This window comes from Rhinopithecus bieti, unplaced genomic scaffold, assembly GCF_001698545.2.
Source record: "Rhinopithecus bieti isolate Rb0 unplaced genomic scaffold, ASM169854v2 scaffold_18126, whole genome shotgun sequence".
In the NCBI taxonomy this organism is placed as follows: domain Eukaryota; kingdom Metazoa; phylum Chordata; class Mammalia; order Primates; family Cercopithecidae; genus Rhinopithecus; species Rhinopithecus bieti.
Genome location: NW_016809277.1, coordinates 348,238 through 367,434, shown reverse-complemented (window position 1 = coordinate 367,434; position 19,197 = coordinate 348,238). Strand labels below are relative to the sequence as shown.

Genomic DNA, 19,197 nt, shown 5'->3' with positions numbered 1-19,197 from the left:
AGTGAAATGACAAAATACATATCTATATTCTAATGATTATAGAGAAGAAAAAAACAATTTTACCTAGGAGCTAGATTAAAATCAATGAAAGAACAAAAGGATACAGCAAGAAATCAACTGGTATGATTACCAGGGATTTCCCTCCTCCTCAAAATAATACCACTTAGTTTTTAGTGTGTCTAAGAAAGTACAAGCTGCTTATTTTTGAAAATCATTGTTCCAATAAATGCCACTATACCGTTTTTATATTTTGTTAATTCTAAGTGATCATTTTCTTGTACCCCAGGCATTCTACATATCTGCATTAACAATGAACATAATTAATTTGGGTTCTGGAAATAAAGGAATTTATAAACTTGACTTTCCCTGCCCACTGAGACACTGAAGCAGTGTAATACACATATTACATCTGATGTATGTCTTATGTGTTTTTAATCTGGATTGATCTTATTTCCCCAAGTTTCTATTATTGGGGTGAAATATGGCATCTCTATGAGAGTAAGTCTGGTTTTTTAATCATATAGAAAAATCACATCTGTTATTTATTTGGGCATATAATTGTAATGTGGCAGGCATTATCTTCACTATGTCATTTAAATTGTATTTCTCACATCAAAGTATCAGTGAAATGACATGTCACTTCTCCTTTTACATTTGAGAAAACTGTGATATGAAGAATTTAAATAATTGGCTCAATATCACATGTTTTATAGGTGAAACAGTCAGAATTTTAAGTCTGCTGGATTCTAAATTGTGCATTTTTCACTTACCTATACCGACCTAAGGCAGAATGAGTAGGACCTGACCTATGAGAAGGGAATTATTCTAAATATAGTAGTTACTGTTTAAACATTTATGGTAGTACAAGGCTAAGGAAAGCAGGCCATAGGCCATGTCATGAGATTTCCACTGTAAAAGCACGTACATGCCAGGAACTTAAGAGCAAGGAGTGCTTTCTCTGTGTGCTTCCATCTCCACCCTGCAATGGGCCCGTCATAGTGGTCTCTTAACAGAAGCAGGCTGGTGAAGATGTCCTATCAAACATCAGCACCATGAAATATGAAGACTTTGGGGAGATTATGATAATAATTCAGTAGTGGTTTTAAAATAGGGGTGGCAATCTGGTAAGGAAGGGCAACTAGGGAACTTGTCTTGGATCTAAACTTGCATAAAGGAACTTGCGTTTACTGTGTGTTGATGTGGAGTCATTTCAAAGCTGATGGAAATCAAGAAGAGCTAAAAAAGTGAGAAGAACCTATCTTCCCACGTCAGTAACCTGAAAAAAGAGCACTGGCTGGGGAGAATCCCAGGACAAGGGTAAGGCGTGACAGCCATGTGATGATTTGGAGATGGTTCTCAGAGGTGTAGTAAGGAGTACAGACTGATTTTAGAAGAAGGATAAAGCAGTTATTGTGAGAAGAAGGACTTTAAAAAAAGAAATCAATCAATAAAAATATCTCAGATATTTGATGCCCTCATTGTCTCCCAAAGGGATTAAGCATATTTTCTCTGGGTTAAAAGTTTTTGTTAAAAAAAAAAGAGCTATTTCACCACAGATTTCAAAAAACTTTGAAGCAGAATTAACAAACAGGAGGAGAGCTCCAAAGGCTCATGCACATTTGCATGCCACCACTGCTCACTGTTACAAGAATCCAGCTCAACTCTTTACACCTTAGGAAGTATCTTTATTCCTCCTGACAGCAGGATTAATGACTATGCTCAGAAGAAAAACCAACTGTCGAAAAAAGTTTACTTCTTGTAGTTGTCCTCCCTTTCTTTGTGCTGTGTAAGCTTTTTTTTTCTAGTTTAGATGGTGTGTCATTCAGGGTTCTTCATGGCAGACCACAGAATCTGCTATTTTGAGCAAAAAGGGATTAATTAAGAGTACATAAGTGGCTCACAGAATATTTGAAGGGCTGAAAAAACAGATTCTAGCTTGAGCCTCCAGAAATATCCCCAAATGTCCACAATGGGTAATGGGCCCCGAAGATGCTGCTACTCCTGCCACACTGGAAACCACTGTAACAACTGCCAACACTAGAACCATGTTGCCCCCTATTTTATTTATTTATTTTTGTTTAGCAAAGCAGATAGCTTATATTCTTCCTATATTATCAAACAACACCATTGGTAATGGCAGCTATTGTTCGCTGGAGAAATGCTATGGAATGAAAAGAAATGTTTGTATTAAGAAATCTGAGGAGAAATTAAAAAGTAATTTTAATATCTTGATTTAATGCAGCCATGTGGCTAGACAGATGTTACCCCTTCAGCATCTGGACATGTTCTGAGACTATTGCATCTTCTTACAACCTTTACAATCTCATTAAGACTATAGCACATAATCAAACTAAACCAAGGTAGCTAGCATGTGGTATCAGAGCTGATGGTTTAAGGGGTGGTCTATGCAGATCTGTGCATGGCAAGAAGTGATAGAGACTATGGTTCTATGGCACCAACCATAGCCTCTGCTCCTATCCTCAAACCTGGAGCACTTGTGGGCATCTACAGAACGCAGGCAATACTTCAATAGACCTCCTGGAGTCTTTGACTCAAGATTAGGAGCCATTGTCCTTTATTCAGTCTACCCAGATGAAACTAACAACCATTTAATACCTTGATTTTTCTCTTGTAGAGGTTTGTTATATACATTAGTAACAGTTCTGACTTCAAATTTTTCCCATCAGTATAAGATTGTGGACCTATTTTTCCTTTTCCACAGATTTGGAAATTATTGTGTAATGCAGAATTTTCTAGGATATACACAGGTAAGAACTATCATGTCCTTGCAATACTGGGTAGATAAAAAGGGAGAGACAATGATACTGGCTAAAGGTAACAGGGTAACTTGAAAATGGCATTAATAAGATGCTTGGAGATAGTTTGTGAATTTTATTTACTGGGTTCTCCATATCCCCTTTTCTGGAAATAATTAAGAGTTGACAGTTCATGGAATTCTACAACCTCTCCTATGGCGAATTGTATTCACCTGGAGTGACAAGTTATTGAGAGAAGAATAGACTATCAATAATGGTTTTATATTTTTAGAACAATAATTTCCTCTTACTCCAGACAGAAGCAACATGCTGTGCAAAATTATACATCATGTAACAGCAGCTGAGAAGTCAACATATATCACTATCAATGCTGCCTCTGTAAGAGCCAAAAAATTACCATATCTAACAATAATTTTTACTTTAACAGAAAGAACAGAGGACACAGAAAGAAACCAACTTATTCTTATAAATGGTTGGTTTAACACATAGTGAACAAATTGATGTGTAAATTGGCTTTGATGAATGATTGTGTTAAATGTGGTTATTTATTATGAGTTCCATTACATAAATTGGTTGCAAAATTATAACAAATGTTCTTTATTAATCTTACCTTCTCCATGGCTAGAGAACGACTCCAGGCAATTATCTTTCATAGACTTCAGCACCATTAGCGCTAATATACTGAGGAGTGCATACAAGTTCTAATAATATACAAAGAATAGAAACATGCTTTTTCTTTGCTCCCTGCATAGGGAGATGATATTTCTTATACAACTTCCTTCATTCTCTATTTAATCCCTCAAGTTATTAGTTTGGGGTATTTTTGCAGTAACAGCTACCATAGGTATAAGAAATATCTTATACATGTTTTTCATGGTATGACATTTAAATTTTAAACAGATGGCATAGATCTAGTCTTGAGGAACTAACAGTTTAATCAAGATGATTCAGGTGCTTTAAGGCCGTATTTGGCTACTTCACAGGAGGTTTAAGCATTTGCTCTAAGGTCCAGTGACAGATTATGCAACTGTCTAAATGTTTTCCTCTTTAGCATGGGATACAAATAACGGGAAGGTAGTGTCTTTCTGAGAAAGGAAAGGAAATATTTCTTCCAAGAATACCCTCATGACCTGACTTTCAGCCAGAATCGGAGATAAAGAGTTGTCTGAGTAGATAACCTATAGCCTCTTCCTAGTTATGAGGGGCCACTTTTTCCAGTTATGAGTTTTCAGCTCTGCTTCTCATCTTCCTCCTCCTATGGACATGATTTTGTCTTTCTAGTTCTCCTTACATCCCTAGCAAGGCAAAACCAAAAGGAAAGAAAATAATTCATTCTGTTAACTATGTAACTCTGGCTAAAGACTCAAGGTGGGATTAAATAATGTAGGTAAGGAAGTGTTTATAAATCATCACTATATAAAAGAATGTAACAAAACAGCACTGCAAATTTGTAGCCTGGGGAAGTCAGTCAGATGATATGGCTGCATTTTTTATTATTGAATATTTATCAAATATCACTGATTTGTGAGTTCCTAAGTTAGGAGCTGGGTGCTGAAGGTACATAAAGGAGGGAGCAAGCCTACTGCACAAGCAATGCTAACCAGAAGCTTGATGCCCCCAAACATACCTCATCTCTATGCCATGTCTTCATCACTGTATAAATGTGTATACAGTTTACAGTTAGTATTTAGTACAGCAACTAAAGAGAATATTCAATGTGACAGTAAATTAAACAAGTTATAACTTTTTTTCTCCCAGGTGAATATGTATATAGGTAATCCAGCATGATATGGTTTGGTTTTGTGTCCCCATCCAAACCTCTCGAATTGTAATCCCCACACGTCGAGGGAGGAACCTGATGGGAGGTGATTGGGCCATTAGGGTGGTTTGCCCCATGCTGTTCTCAAAATAGTGAGGGAGTTCTCAGATGATCCGATGGTTTAAAAGTAGCAGTTTCCCCTGCATTCTCTCTCTCTTCTGCCACCATATAAGATGTGCCCTTGCTTCCCCTTTGCCTTCTGCCACGATTGTAAGTTTCCTGAGGCCTCCACAGCCATGCAGAACTGGGAGTCAGTTAAACCTTTTTTCTTTATAAATTACCCAGTCTCAGGTATTATTTATAGCACTATGAAAATGGACTAATACACAGTGCTTGTATGAGGCTCCTTCTATCTTATATTATCAAGTGTGGCCTCTTTTCCCAAATTTACTTCGTAGTGTAAGATAGTTGCATCAGTTCCAGATCTCTCACCTACATTTGAGTCAGCAGGACAATGAAAAGGGAAGAGAAAAATGTGCGCCCTCCCTTTAAAGACATTTGCGGAAGTTGCACAGACAACTCCCATGTACATATAATTGGCCAGATCTAGTCATAACAGAGGCCAGAAAATGGATTCTTGATTTCAACTTGTCACATGCCCAGCTAAATATTATATATTCTGGGATTTTCAGTTTCTGCTCAGGATGTAGAATGCTATAAAGAGTATCACTCCCATACTTTCAGTAACAACTACAACAGCAGCATCAGCAAAAACACAAAACAATCTGAAAATTTGTTTTCTTGGACCCAGCAGAGAACTGATGAGTACCAACTAACATGAAATCTAAGGAAAGTGAGGCACATCAAATAAGAGTTGAGACATGAGCCCTTGTTTAACTGGGATAGACACTGTTTATCACAGGTAAGAAGAATCAAGCTTCATTTTTAAATTAATTGCTAAAGGTCAACTGTGGGCTGAAAAGAGAATATAGAAACCCTGAAAGGCACAAAGACAGAAAAATTCACTCATCAGAGACTTTTCTGTTCACACAGAAGATCAGTAAAATCCTGAAAATGTGTCCCTTATGATGCAGGCCTGGGGCAGTGGGGCCACTGAGGAGAAAGCACAGATTACTCTCCCCTGTCTCTTCTATGAAACAAAGGCCTTAAACTTCTAGAAAGAGGGCAACAAAATCTGATGCTCTTAGTGCATTAATGAAAATGCAATGGGAGGGGAACAACAGCAACAATACGACTCTATGCCCCTGAGGGAGGAATAGAAAAACTTGTTGGTCTCAGACCTACAGTTGGGAGTGAGACAAGATCACTTAGAAACACCTAACCCACAAGACTCAGAAAAACAATGCCAATGGAACACTGAGACTTAAGCAAAACAACAGAGAATACCCCAAACTCCCCCGACCCACTTCTTCCCTCACCAGTCTGAAAGCTTTGAGTAACAGTGGCCTACTGCTTGAAGGGAAACAAGAGCATGCAGAGAGACCCTATTGGAGTCATAGTGGGCCTTTTGGGAAGGCGGAAAATTGAGGGTGGAACAGACACTTCCTCTTTCAGAAAAAGCTCTCTAGCAAACCAGCACATATGATGAGTAGAGGGTAACACTGGATGATTTAGAAATTATACAAACACATGGAAATTAAACAATATGCTCCCGAATGACCAGTGGGTCAATGAAGACATAAAATAGGAAATGAAAAAATTTTCTTGAAACAAACAGTTGTGATCCAACAGACCCAAACCTATGGGTTACAGTCAAGGCAGTACTAACAGTAAAGTTTATAACTATAAGTGCCTACATAAACTGTTGATGGAAATATAAATTAGTACAACCACTATGGAGAACAGCTTGGAAGTTCCTCAAAAAACTAAAAATAGAATTACCATATGAGGATCTAGCAATTCTATTGGTAGGTATATAACCAAAGGAAAGGAAATCAGTATATCGATGAGAAATCTGCACTCTCATGTTTACTGCAGCACTATTCACAATAGCCAAAATTTAGAAGAAACCTAAGTGGTCAACAACAGATGATTTGATAAAGGAAACTTGGTGCATATACACAGTGGAGTAGCATATAGACATAAAAAAGAATGGGATCTTGATATTTGCAACTGCACAGATGGAATTGGAGATTATTATATTAAGTGAAATAAGCTAGGCACAGAAAGACAAAACTTCACATGTTCTCATTTATTTGTGGAGGCTACAAGTTAAAAGAATTGAACTTACGGAGATAGAGAATAGAATGATGATTACAAAAGGCTGGGCAGGTTTTGGGTGGGGAGGGAGGTGGCAATAAAGATGGTTAATGAGCGCAAAAATAAATTTAAATATAATTAATAGATCTAGTATTTCATAGCACCACATGGTGGACAACAGTCAGCAATAATTTCTTTCCTTTTTTTTTTTTTTTTTTTTTTTTTTTGGAGGGATGGGGAGTTTCACTCTTATCACCCCCCCGGCCCTGGGAGTGCCAATGGCGTGATTTCAGCTCACTGCAACCTCTGCCTCCCAGGCTTAAGTGCATCTTCTGTCTCAGCCATCCCCAAGTAGGGGCGCCGGATTACAGCGCTGCCTACCCTTCCATGGCCCTGGCTAATTTTTGTATTTCTTAGCTTAGAGATGGGGTTTCACCATGTTGGCGAGGCTGGTCTGAAACTCCTGACCTCAGGTGATCTGCCTGCCTCAGCCTCTCAAAATGCTAGGATTATAGTCGTCAGCCACTGCACCCAGCCTATTTTACATTTTAAAATAACCTAAGAGTATAATTGGATTGTTTGTAAGACAAAGAAAGAATAAATGGTTGAGGTTATGGATTTAAAACTTGGATTGGATAAAAGGCAAGTTTCAATTATACGCTATCTATAGTTAGTCAACTTTAATTATAAAACATAGGCTAAAATAAAAAAGATGGAAAAGGATATACTATGCAGATACTAAGCAAAAGAAAGCTAAAGTAGTTATATTAATATCAGCAGAGAAAGGAATATTATGCAGGATAGAGAGGTATATTACATGATGATGAAGAGGTCAATTCTTCAAGGATAATTTAATGTTTATGCACCTAACAGCAAAATTACAAAATACATAAAATCTGATAAAACTAAAGTTAAAAGAAAAATCTAAAATTATTGTTGGATACATCAACACTTTTCTCTCAGCATTCGATAGAACAAGTAGACAGAAAATCTGTAAAGATGCGGAATACTTGAACAATACTATCAGCTAACTTCACCTAATTGACATTTCTAGAACATTCTACTCAATTACAGCAGAATACACAAGTATGCATGCCTATTCTCCCAAAATATTATATTCTGTACTGTAAAACAAACATCAATACATTTAAAATAATTAAAATTATTCAAAGTGTTCTGACACTGTAACATAATTAAATTAGTAGTCAATGAGAGAGAACTATATAGAAAATCACCAAATTCATGAAAATTAAGTGACTTACTGTCAAATATTAGGTATTGCATTATTATTGTCAGAAAGAAAATGAGATATTGTGGGACAACAAGCAGTCTCTCCTAGATATAGACATATAAATAGAGTGTTACGCTGACCAAGGGACTCCATGTTAGGTCATTGAAATGTTTAAATTGTTCTTACTGACTGACTGTTCATGTTTCTTGAAATTCATATTTTGAATCCTTAACCCACAAGATGGTGGTATTTGGAGGTAGAAGCTTTGGGAGATAGGTTTATATGAGGTCATGAAGTAGTGCCCTCATGATGTCATTAATATCCTTACAAGAAGATTAAGCGAGTCCAGAGGTCATTCTCTCTCCATCATGTGAGGACACAGTGAAAATGCAGCTGTCTGCAGCTAGTAAGAGGGCCCTACACAGGAATGTAATTGTCAGGCACCTTGATCTTGGACTTCTCAGTCTCCATAACTGTGAGAAATAAATCTCCATTGTTTAAACCAGCCAGTCTAGGATATTTTGTTAAAACAGCCTGAATTGACTAAGAAATCAGTGCATATTACCAAATTGAAGGGAGTCACCAGCTCAATTTTTTTCCTTCTACCAAATCATTTTTATCCATTTACCAAGATGCTGGATTTCTTAGCCTTGCCTTGCTCCTTTTGCTCATTGGCTCCTTTTACCATGGTTTTGACTCCTGGGTCTATTTATTCGCTCCTCTCCTTCCTCCCATACCCCCTTGTGCTCTTTTGGCAGGCAGGGGACTGGGAGAGCAATTAAGGCACCAAATTGACAAAATTGTTAGCAACCCCAACTAAGTTAATAATGCCACCTGGAAAGAATAGCCTCTGCTACCTTTCAGTATCAGAAATAATAAAACTTCTGCAATAGCAACACCATTAGAATAGTCTAGAATAGTAGAAATAACTGGTAGAACATACAAATAAATGTGAGCTGTTCTCTATTTCTCTAGTTAGGTAACAATGCATATGCCATATGATGCATATGTAGGAGACATAATGTAAGGACCAAGCTCAGTTTATCAGTAAGCCTACAGACTCTGCATGTTTCTTATCCATTCACTAAGTGCCTTGCTATTTGATTTATTAGTCTACCCCTGTCCAAACAGCTGTATAGTCCAGCTCAGTAATTTTCATTCTCTTGTTACAACTGGAGTACTATTTGTTCACTTTTATCTTGACTTGATCTCTAAATGTCTTGATGGTCAAGACATGTTCTTCCTCTGAATGAAACAATCTAATTTAATTATACTGAATCAATAGATTCTATTTTTATTAAGAAAATACAATATGAACAATATTCTTAAATATGCTTTAGTACATAATTATAACTTTCCATCCCAAAACCTTTAACTAACTTCATTCTTGTTACTTAACCTATGATCTAAGCTTACTTCAGTATGCTATATTTCCTGTCCAATTAATATTGCCTATTTTTTATATTATTTGAGTAATATCATTTTCTGTTACATGATAAATTCTATAAGGATGTGGAAAATTGCTTGTTTTTGCTCATCTTCTCCTCAGTTCTTGACACATTAGCTCAATAAATATTTATTGCATGAGGGAATAAATGAATTAATGAATGCAGGATATAGAAAAGTCCCACCGAGGTTTCTCTCTCTCTCTCTCTCTCTCTCTCTCTCTCTCTCTCTCTCTCTCACACACACACACACACACACACACACACACACAACACACACACACACACACACACACACATATTCAAATGGGAGCTTCAGACTGCTTTGCTAATAGACATGTACCAGCATTTCTCTAGCAGTGTTAGACACAGTTATCTCATCTTATTCATCAGATATGCCATGCTTATTAGCCTCAGGACATACTTACAAGCGATGCAGCAAACAGGCCATCCCTGCCATGATAGTTTATTGCAAAAGAGAGGGAATAAAATAAAGCAAGCAGCTAGTGCTACACATATACAAACTAATAAACAAACAAAAGGTCTAAACCACTGTGACATCATTGTGACAGCAGTGTCTTGAAGAAACCCCACTGGTTCTAACTCCTGTCAGAGGCAATGAATGCCTAGAGTGTGTGTATTATAATGGAACTGGGAGGAAATGGTGCCACTTCTTTGAAACTTGTTAACATGCAAATGACAGATGAATCTTCCCAAAGGTGAGCACTGTCAGCACACATTCTCTGCTTTAATCAGCAACATGGCTTTTTGTGCTATCATGCTATAATCAACACACTTCCATTTTTACTAAAATATCAAATGATCAAAACCATGTATTTTAAAAGGAATTCAGAGTTGTGAGGCCAACAGAGTAGGTGAATTTTTTCATGATATACAAAGCAGGTTCTGATTTCCAATGTATTCTTATTTTGGCTTTTCTATGACTTACAGGTAAGGCACTTACAAGAGAATATTTCAATTACTCTCTTGGCCACTCCTCATCACCCATCATACGATCGTATCTACTTCATCATTTTCCTTAGTGCCCATAAAAAGACATGCTGAAGGTGTAAAGGGAATGTAAGAGAGAGCAATAGCCTCTGATGTGTTGGACTCAGCTCAGATTTTCCCATGCAAAAGATCTGATTTTCAGCTGGACTGCAACACCATGCCAAGGTTGGTCCATCTCCAGAGAGTGGTGATAAAGGCTCACTTTATATAGTGTAAGAAATGGCAGATTGTGACTTGTCCTCCAAATCTTTTCACTGGCAGGGAGTAGAGAAAATAGTTTTGGCCAAGTATCTGACCATTCTCTTCTGTGAGGTGCGACTCCTGCAGTGAGATTGTATCAGTTATACCTTATAATTCCCATTCTTCTCTTCTGATGTTTGACAGAGAAATAACAGTCATGGAATGTGGGAGAGGGCAGTAGCTAGGAAAGTGAGGGAAAGATGGTGGTTTAGACATAAAAAGCTCAATTGGTTATGGGTGTAGTGAGAGAGGATATAGCCACATTTTATTGCCTGGTATACCCCAAAGTCAGGAGATAAAATTCTGCAGAAGTCAGTCCTTCTCTCTCACAGGATGATCTGTTCTCTGACAGATACACATGTGTGCCAGAATTGTCAGTGTTTTGGGGGAAGATAGTCGTGTCATCACAGAGGACTCCTATTCTGCACATGATCTAGGCAGACCTGACTTCTTGCTCTTCATGTTTGTTGACATTTTATTAAGAATTTCACTGCAGCAAAGAAATAAATGAATCTGAGTTCTGAGCAGTGACAGCCAATGGCCCATTTATTTCTAGTGTCTGTGTTTTCCCAAGCTCCACTGGAAACATGATAATCTTCATACCTGTCTGGCATCTAGAAAAGAGCTTAATTCTTGCTCAATTTACAGTATGTTCAGTCCTTTGAAAGGCTTATTCTAATTCAAGGTCATGAAATACTTTTGTGTGCAATTGATGGTGAATTTTTATGTCAGCCGAGATTTATGTCAGAATCCAATGCAATTGTTAAAACAAACAACTTTACTTTGATTTCGACACCAATTTTGCACCCAGGGTTCTCAAGTGTCTTGAATCTGTTTCAAAAGACAATTTTCTCAAATTCTTTATCCTCTTGTCATGAATGTATGAGTTCTTTGCTCAGTCACACACTAATTTGGTTTTTGCCAGTGTTAGGAAAAGTATACAACCCCAATCTATCTGTTCATATCTCAGCCTCCTAAGTTTCTTAAAAGTTTTGTTTAATGTTTCCAATGGTAAATATTCTCTCTGCTTAGAGACAACTTCTTTCTTTTCTTTCCTCTTTTTGGTTTTGTTTGTTTGTTTGCTTGAGATGGAGTCTCACTCTGTTATCCAGGCTGAAGTGCAGTGGTGTGATCTCGGCTCACTGCAGCCTCTGCCTCCCAGGTTCAAGAGATTTTCCTGCCTCAGCCTCCCAAGTAGCAGTGATAACAGGCATACACCAACATGACCGGCTAATTTTGTATTTTTAGTAGAGACGGGGTTTCACCATGTTGGCCAGGCTGGTCTTGAACTCCTAACTTCAGGTGATCCACCTGCCTCGGCTTCCCAAAGTGCTGGGATTACAGGCATGAGCCACTGCACTCGGCCTCAAGACAATTTCTTCTCCACTATTTTTCTCTCCTCCAACACAGTTAATCTTGCACCACCCTCTAACTAACTCACATGAAAGTACCCAGGCTAAATGACTGTCATCCTTAAAATACCTTGCTCATCTTTCCTGCATCAGTAGTTTTCTGCCTCTGCCTGCCCGCACCCAGATTCTCCATGTACTGCTTTACCTATCACTGCTTAAGAGTCTTGGGTTCTATTTATTTTTATTTTCCTTGAACAATACTGCTATTTATATGGCCTTCAACCCTTTTGTACGAGATCCTCCTTCTATAGGATTAGGGCCAGGCAGGGAAATAAAGAAGCTTCCTGGATTGGAAGATGTGATTGAAAGTTGTAGCAACTCTTGCCCATATGCATAGTGCATGAAGCAAGTGATATAGGAGTTAAAAATAAATTACTTAGGCAGATAGTGAGGGTACAAAAGTCCTTGGTAAGGTTTTCCTTTTAATAAAAAGCAACCCCAAAATCATTTTCTTTTCTAACAAAAAGCAGCCTGTAAAATTGAGCTTCAGACACAGACAAGCAAGCTGGAAGCTTGCACAGGCGAATGCCAGCAGTTGTGCCAATAGGAATATACTACCTGGGACTAGATAAGTTCAAAATGGTGGCTCAGTCTTTTCTTTTTTGCCAGCCAGGAGTACAGTAAGGAGCAGACAAGACGGTGCTGGCAAAGTGGAAAGCCCACTTGTATAACAAGATTAGGGTGGGGCGACCAGCCTTCCCAGCACATTCTATAAATGTCACAACTGGTCGGACCAACCTGTGGGACCTATGTAAATCAGACACAGCCTCCAGAAGCCTGGCTATAAAATCTGCTGCAGTCTGCCACATTTCCCTTCTCAGACTCCTCTCTCTTACACATGCACAAGAGCTGCTCTCCTCTCTCCTTTCTTCTACCTATTACACTTTCTGCTCCTTAACTAACCCGCATGTGTTCATGTCTTCAATCCTCTTGGCACTAGATGCTGAGCTCTGGGTATTACCCCAGACAGTGATGCCACTTCACAAGGACACAGATGTTAAAGCCCTTCTCAGAGAATGTTCCAAGAGTAAAGCCGGTGATGGACAGCCAAACATTAATCAGCAAAAAGGAGTTTGACCTATAGAGCCAAGGAGAAGTTGGACAAAGAACATGAAAAGGACAAGATGCAAATCCAATCCAATGAATGGGAGCTCAATGAGAATCTTCAAAGGACCACAGTATGCTGTACAATTTTTTATAAATATCAAAAGGGTATTTTCATTGATTGATTTTATGGATTTTATAAATATGTTTCATTGGTTAATGGGAGCTATCCATAAAACGAATAATGATCATATTTAATCTATTCTTTCCACTTCAATTGAATGTTAGATAAATAAAATCACCATTGATTGGTGAGTTTAAGCAGGATCTGTAAACATTTTCAAAAGAAAAGAAAAGAGAGTCATAGTTTATTTTTTTCAGAAGCCTACAATGAAGCCTATGGACATATGGGAATCAGAAAACATAACTAAATAAAATTTTCTCTATGATATCTAATCTCTCCTTTACAATTCTCTCTCTCTGAACTTCCCTTTGAATGTGATTGTGATTGGATTTGCTGTTTACAGCTTCTGTGTTCTACAGACCTGAAGATCTGGGAGCAAAACGGAAAGTACCAGACAACTGAGAGGACAGAGAAAGTGCTATAATAAAGTACAAAGTGAGAGGTAACTACTGAAAATTTGGAGAATAGCTGAAATTTTGCACCCAGTGGTTCTTTGCCAAACTTTTCTTACAGGCTTCTTTGGTCACCCTAAAAGTCAGGGTAGGGCAGGCTTATTGCTTCTCATGGTATAGGTGGGCCAAATTCAGGCCTCTGCATAGAGCAGGGACCTTTTCACACAATTTTGAAGGTCTGTCTAATGAGTCATCAAATGCTTTGCTGAATTCCAAACCACTCTCATTTGGGGTTAGGGAAAACACTAGCCCTTTTTCAGAAGAGCAGAACCAAATTGGTTTGTCCTCTGGCAGCTATTAAGATCTGTGAAGTGACCTACCAGGCAACACTGGAAGGGACTCCCTCTCACCTGCTCTCTCCCAGGGAGGTGCTGGGATCACAGAAGACTTCTGGCTGAGTGCACACTTGATCCCCAGCCCTGAACAGGGACTGTGCCAGATGTCATTTCCTTCTATACAGGGACCTATTCATTTAAGCAGCAGCCACGAAATCTAGTTTTTTAAAATACTATTTTCATATCCAATATTGAATATCTACTTTAATTAAAATGGATATTTATTTAAATTATTTAAGGAAGGTAGCTCTTTGATCATGAGTGCTCATTTATGAAGACTGAAGACAGCAGAACTCGGCCTCCTCAAGTCCTAATTAAAAATGACAGCCTGAATTAGCATGTAACTACTTGCTATGTTTGTCACATCACTAGTAAAAGTAGTTTTGATGTTCTTATTTTTTCTTACTTGAGATCTCTCCCTCACAAGCAAAGCCTTAGTCCATTTGGGCTGCTGTAACAAAATACCATAAACTGGGAGGCTTATAAAAAAGAGAAATTTATTTCTCAGTAGTGAAACTAGGAACTCTAAGATTGAGTTGCCAGCAGATTGAATGTCTGGCACTAGCCTACCTCCTAGTTCACAAAATCATAGGAATCAGTAAACAAGCTCCCCTACGTCTGTTTTATAATGGCACTAATACCATACCTGAGGGCTCTGCCCTCATGACCTAATCACACTTCTGATGGTCTCACCAGTTGACAAAAAGAATCAAACGCTCTAAAATATTTGAAGAGATTTTACCCTGAGCCAAATATGAGTGACCAAATGGCCTGTGACACAGCCCTCAAGAGATCCTGAGAACATGTGCCCAAAGTGGTCAGGGCACAGCCTAGTATTATACATTTTAGGGAGATATGACCTATCAATTAAATGCTTGTAAGATTTACATTGATTTGATGTGAAAGGGCAAGAGAATTCAAAGCAGGGGGCTTCCAGGTAATAGGCAGATATAAAAATCTTCTGATTGGCAATTGGTTGAAAGACTTATTATCAATAGAAAGGAATTATGGGTTATGATATGGGTTGTAGAGACCTAGGTTTTATCACGCAGATGAAACCTCCAAGTAGCCGGCTTCAGAGACAATAGATTATAAATGTTCCCTATCAGACTTAAGATCTGTGTTGATGTTAATGCTGGTTGGCTTTTCCTAAATTCCAAAAGGGAGGAGGGTGAAATGAGGCATGTCTGCCCCACCCCCTTCCATTATGGCCTGAAGAGGTTTTCTAGGTTAACTTTGAAATGCCCTTGACTGAGAGGAGTCGTCCATTCAGATGGTTGGGGGGCGTGCCTTAGAATTTTAGTTTTAGTTTACACACCCTTTAATACTATCATATTGGGGATTAGGTTTTAACATATGAATTTTGGGGGGACAGAAACATTCAGGTCATAATACTTCCCCTTCCTCAAAAATGGTGGTAGACTGTGTTGCAGTATGGTGGATTCCTGAGGTTTATGAATAGAGATAATTATCTGGAAACAATGAAGGAACCCTCCAGAGTTTCCCAAGCATTATTAGCTTTCTCATCCTAATGTTTGCTCAAGGACTGATTATTTGATATTTGATGTCACTCCCTGATTTCTAAAATAGGTGAATTGCTCTTGGTAACTAGGCATCATTGAAATTTGTAACTTCATTTCAAATGAACCAGTGTCTGCGGAGTTTAAAAAGGGTACAAATAGATGAGACTGGTTCATGTTGTTAAGACTTTTAATTCCCCCCCTTACAATCGTATCAAAGAAATGAGGTATCCCATGGCAGGATGTAACCTCGCTAGGGCTGTGATTTGACAAAAAGATAAGAATTATAAGAAGAAGGATCTCTCTATAAGCACCTGAAATAGTGTCCCATGGGAAGCTAAAGTTCCTGATATAATAGTCATGTACAAAAGACTCAGGGGACAAAAACGTGTCTTTGTTTATTTGTTTGTTTTTGTGTAGCCCTTGATTTTTTGCCTCCAGGTATCAACAATTTTTTTTTTCCTATCAGTTGATTCAGCTACCCAGTCTTATTTCTTCTCTTCTTCCAGTAATGGGCTTTACTCTCTGGCCACAGAGATAGGACCATGAACCATGTTAAAGTAGCATGGACAAAACAGTTAAGACAGGATATGTTATCAGAGTAGGCAAGTGGGGTTATTCCCTGGGACTGTTGTAAATTGTAGTTGCCAAGAAACTCCTAATTTCTCTCTAATTGGGTAGCTAAAAAGAAGTGAGCCAAAAGTAGCAGAAATTCATGTTCCTTCTGCTTAGAGGAGCTGAAGATTTTAAAAAGCCACAATGCCCAAAATATAATTATATCTGAGGCCTTAGTTCCTCATAGGCCAGCTTTCCCATGCTCTTTTTATACTTCTATTAGATAAGACAATACAATTATCTTTTCTTTAAGCAAATGTAGTTTTCTTTTTTTCAGTTGCAACCCAAGAATCCTGACTAAACAATGACCTTAAATATAAAGGCATCTCACTGTCTTGCTGCATTGCATTTGAAATAGGCTTTATTTTCTCTAGCAATTAGTTCAGAATGGTATATTGCTACAGTGTAACATCTTGGCATTATTTTCTTTCTTCGCATTCTTTCTGGCTGCTTCCAGAAATGATGTTTGAGCTTGTTTAGGGAGGGCCTGGGTTTTAAGCATCCAGTGAGAAAGAAAACCTCTTCATTCATGGACAGACACTGTCAATGCCTTTCCCATATCCCTCTCACCCTACTGTTTGGGTGTGCTTCAACCTTCTTCTAACTGACAATATCTGCGTCCCTGTGCCCAAAAATTTCCTCAAGAAGTGCAGAGAACCACTTTTCTCATGTTCACAGTGGGCTGGAAATGTAAGAGAATTAATATCCTCAGGAGGAAGCCTCTATCAGTGGTGATCACCAGTTGTATAAAGTACCCCCATTTTCCTCATCTCTTTTTTTTTTTTTTTTTTTTTTTTTTTTTTTTTTTTTGGCAGAGGGTGATGGAGTCTTACTCTGTCTCCCAGGCTGGAGTGCAGTGGCACGATCTCAGCTCACTGCAACCTCCGCCTCCCAGGTTCAAGCGATTCTCTTGCCTCAGCCTCCTGAGTAGCCGGGACTACAGGTGCGTGCCACCACGCCTGGCTAATTTTTGTATTTTTAGTAGAGATGAGGTTTCACCATGTTAGCCAGGCTTGTCTTGAACTCCTGACCTCAGGTGATCCACCTGTCTTGGCCTCCAAAAGTGCTGGGATTACAGGTGTGAACCACCACGCCTGGCCTCCTCATCTCTTAAGTAGTATAACTTGGAAAAACAGTTTTGGCTTTTCTCAGTGTTTCCCCATAATATTGATCTCCAGTTGCCCACTCTGGTAGATGAATTACTAATACACTTTTATTGTTTGCTTTTCCTTCCATGTGTCCTTTCCCTGCTTTCAACCAATGTTTCTTTTCTACACCTCCTAAGTAAGCAACTTGGACTTAGGCCCTGGTCTTAGAGTCTGTTTTGGGGAGAATCCAACTGAAGGTAAAACTTTAGAAACTAGTAATAAAGTATTTTTTGTACAGAGAATGTGGTTTGAAATTCCCAGGAGAGGGATCTTGTATTAGTTGATTTTCACACTGTTTTAAAGGCATACCCAAGACTGGGTAATTTATAAAGAAAAGGGGTTTAACTGACTTGCAGTTCTGCATGGCTTGGGCAGTCTCAGGAAATTTACAGTAATGACAGAAGAGGAAAAGGCACATCTTACATGGTGGCAGGTGAGAGAGAGTGAAAAGCCCAGGGGAAGCTTCCATTTGTAAAACCATCAGATCTCCTGAGAACTCCCTCACTATCACAAGAATAGCATGAGGGAAACCACCCACATGATACAATCACCTCCCACCAAGTCTCCCCATCAACATCTGGGATTACAATTCAAGATGAGATTTGAGTGGGGACACAAAGCATAACCATATCAGATTTGAAACTTGTTACTCTGAAGTCAACAAAGTTTCAGAAGGTAAATGATAAGAAACAGTTATGTAAGAAAAATAAGCCCTTACTTTGACAGTCAAATGATTCTTGACAAGAGTGTTAAGACAATTCAGTGGAGAAAAATAGTCAACAAATGATGCTGAGTCAACTAGATATCTCCACGCCCCACAAAAAAGAAATAAAAAAAGAAAATTGGACTTCTTCATTGTATTAACTAAAAATAACTGAAAATGAATCATAGACCCAAATGTAAGAGCTAAAATTGTAAAACTCTTATAGGAAAACATAAATATACATTTTTTTTAACATTGGATTAGACAATAATTTATTAGATATAATACCAAAAGTGCAAACTACAAAAAAAAAAAAAAAGTAGACAAATGGACTTCATCAAGAAAAAAGAAACAATCAACTTTTGTACTTCCTAGGACACAATCAAAAAAGTGAAAATACAACCTGGACAATGTGATACTTTGGTATAAATCTTTGGTATAAATCTGATAATATATGTATGAGACCTACATGAGAAAAACTACAAAACTCTGTTAAAAGAATCCAAGAAGAACTGAATAATTGAAGAGATATGCCATGTTCATGAATGTCAATATTGTCAAGATGTCAGTTCTTCCCAACCTGATCTACAGATTTAATATAATTCCAACCCAAATTTCAGAAAGTTATTTTGTGGATATTAACAAATGTATTCTAAAGTTTATATGAAGAAGCTAAACAATATTGAAGGGAAAAAAGGAACAAAGTTGGAGGACTTACACTACCGTATTTTAAGATTTACTATAAAGCTACAGTATTCAAAACAATATGCTATTGGTGAAAAAATAGACAAATCAATGGAACAAAATAGAGGGCCCAAAAATAGACCCAAGTAAATATAGTCAGCTGATATTTGACGAAGGAACAGAGACAATACTGTGAAAAAAAAATAGTAATTTCAACAAATGGTTATCCACATGCAAAAAAAAAAAAATTCTAGACACAAAGCTTCACAAAAACTAACTGCAAATGGACCACAGACTGAAATATAAAATGGAAAACTAAAAAATTCCTAGAAGATAACATAGGAGAAAATCTAGATGGCCTTGGGTTTGACAGTGACATTTTTAGATGCAACACTAAAGGCACAATCTATGACAGAA

General features: G+C 38.0%; 1 long non-coding RNA gene across 1 annotated transcript in view; it reads left to right on the top strand.

Annotated features, from left to right (window-relative positions):
* Nucleotides 1-10,398: 10,398 nt before the first annotated feature.
* LOC108540063 (uncharacterized) overlaps nt 10,399-19,197 on the top strand; it is a 56,526-nt gene continuing 47,727 nt past the window's right edge. Inside the window, exons 1-3 of the long non-coding RNA XR_001888574.1 lie at nt 10,399-10,608; nt 13,036-13,273; nt 13,667-13,765. This is a non-coding gene — a long non-coding RNA (uncharacterized LOC108540063). The remainder of the gene's footprint in view (nt 10,609-13,035; nt 13,274-13,666; nt 13,766-19,197) is intronic.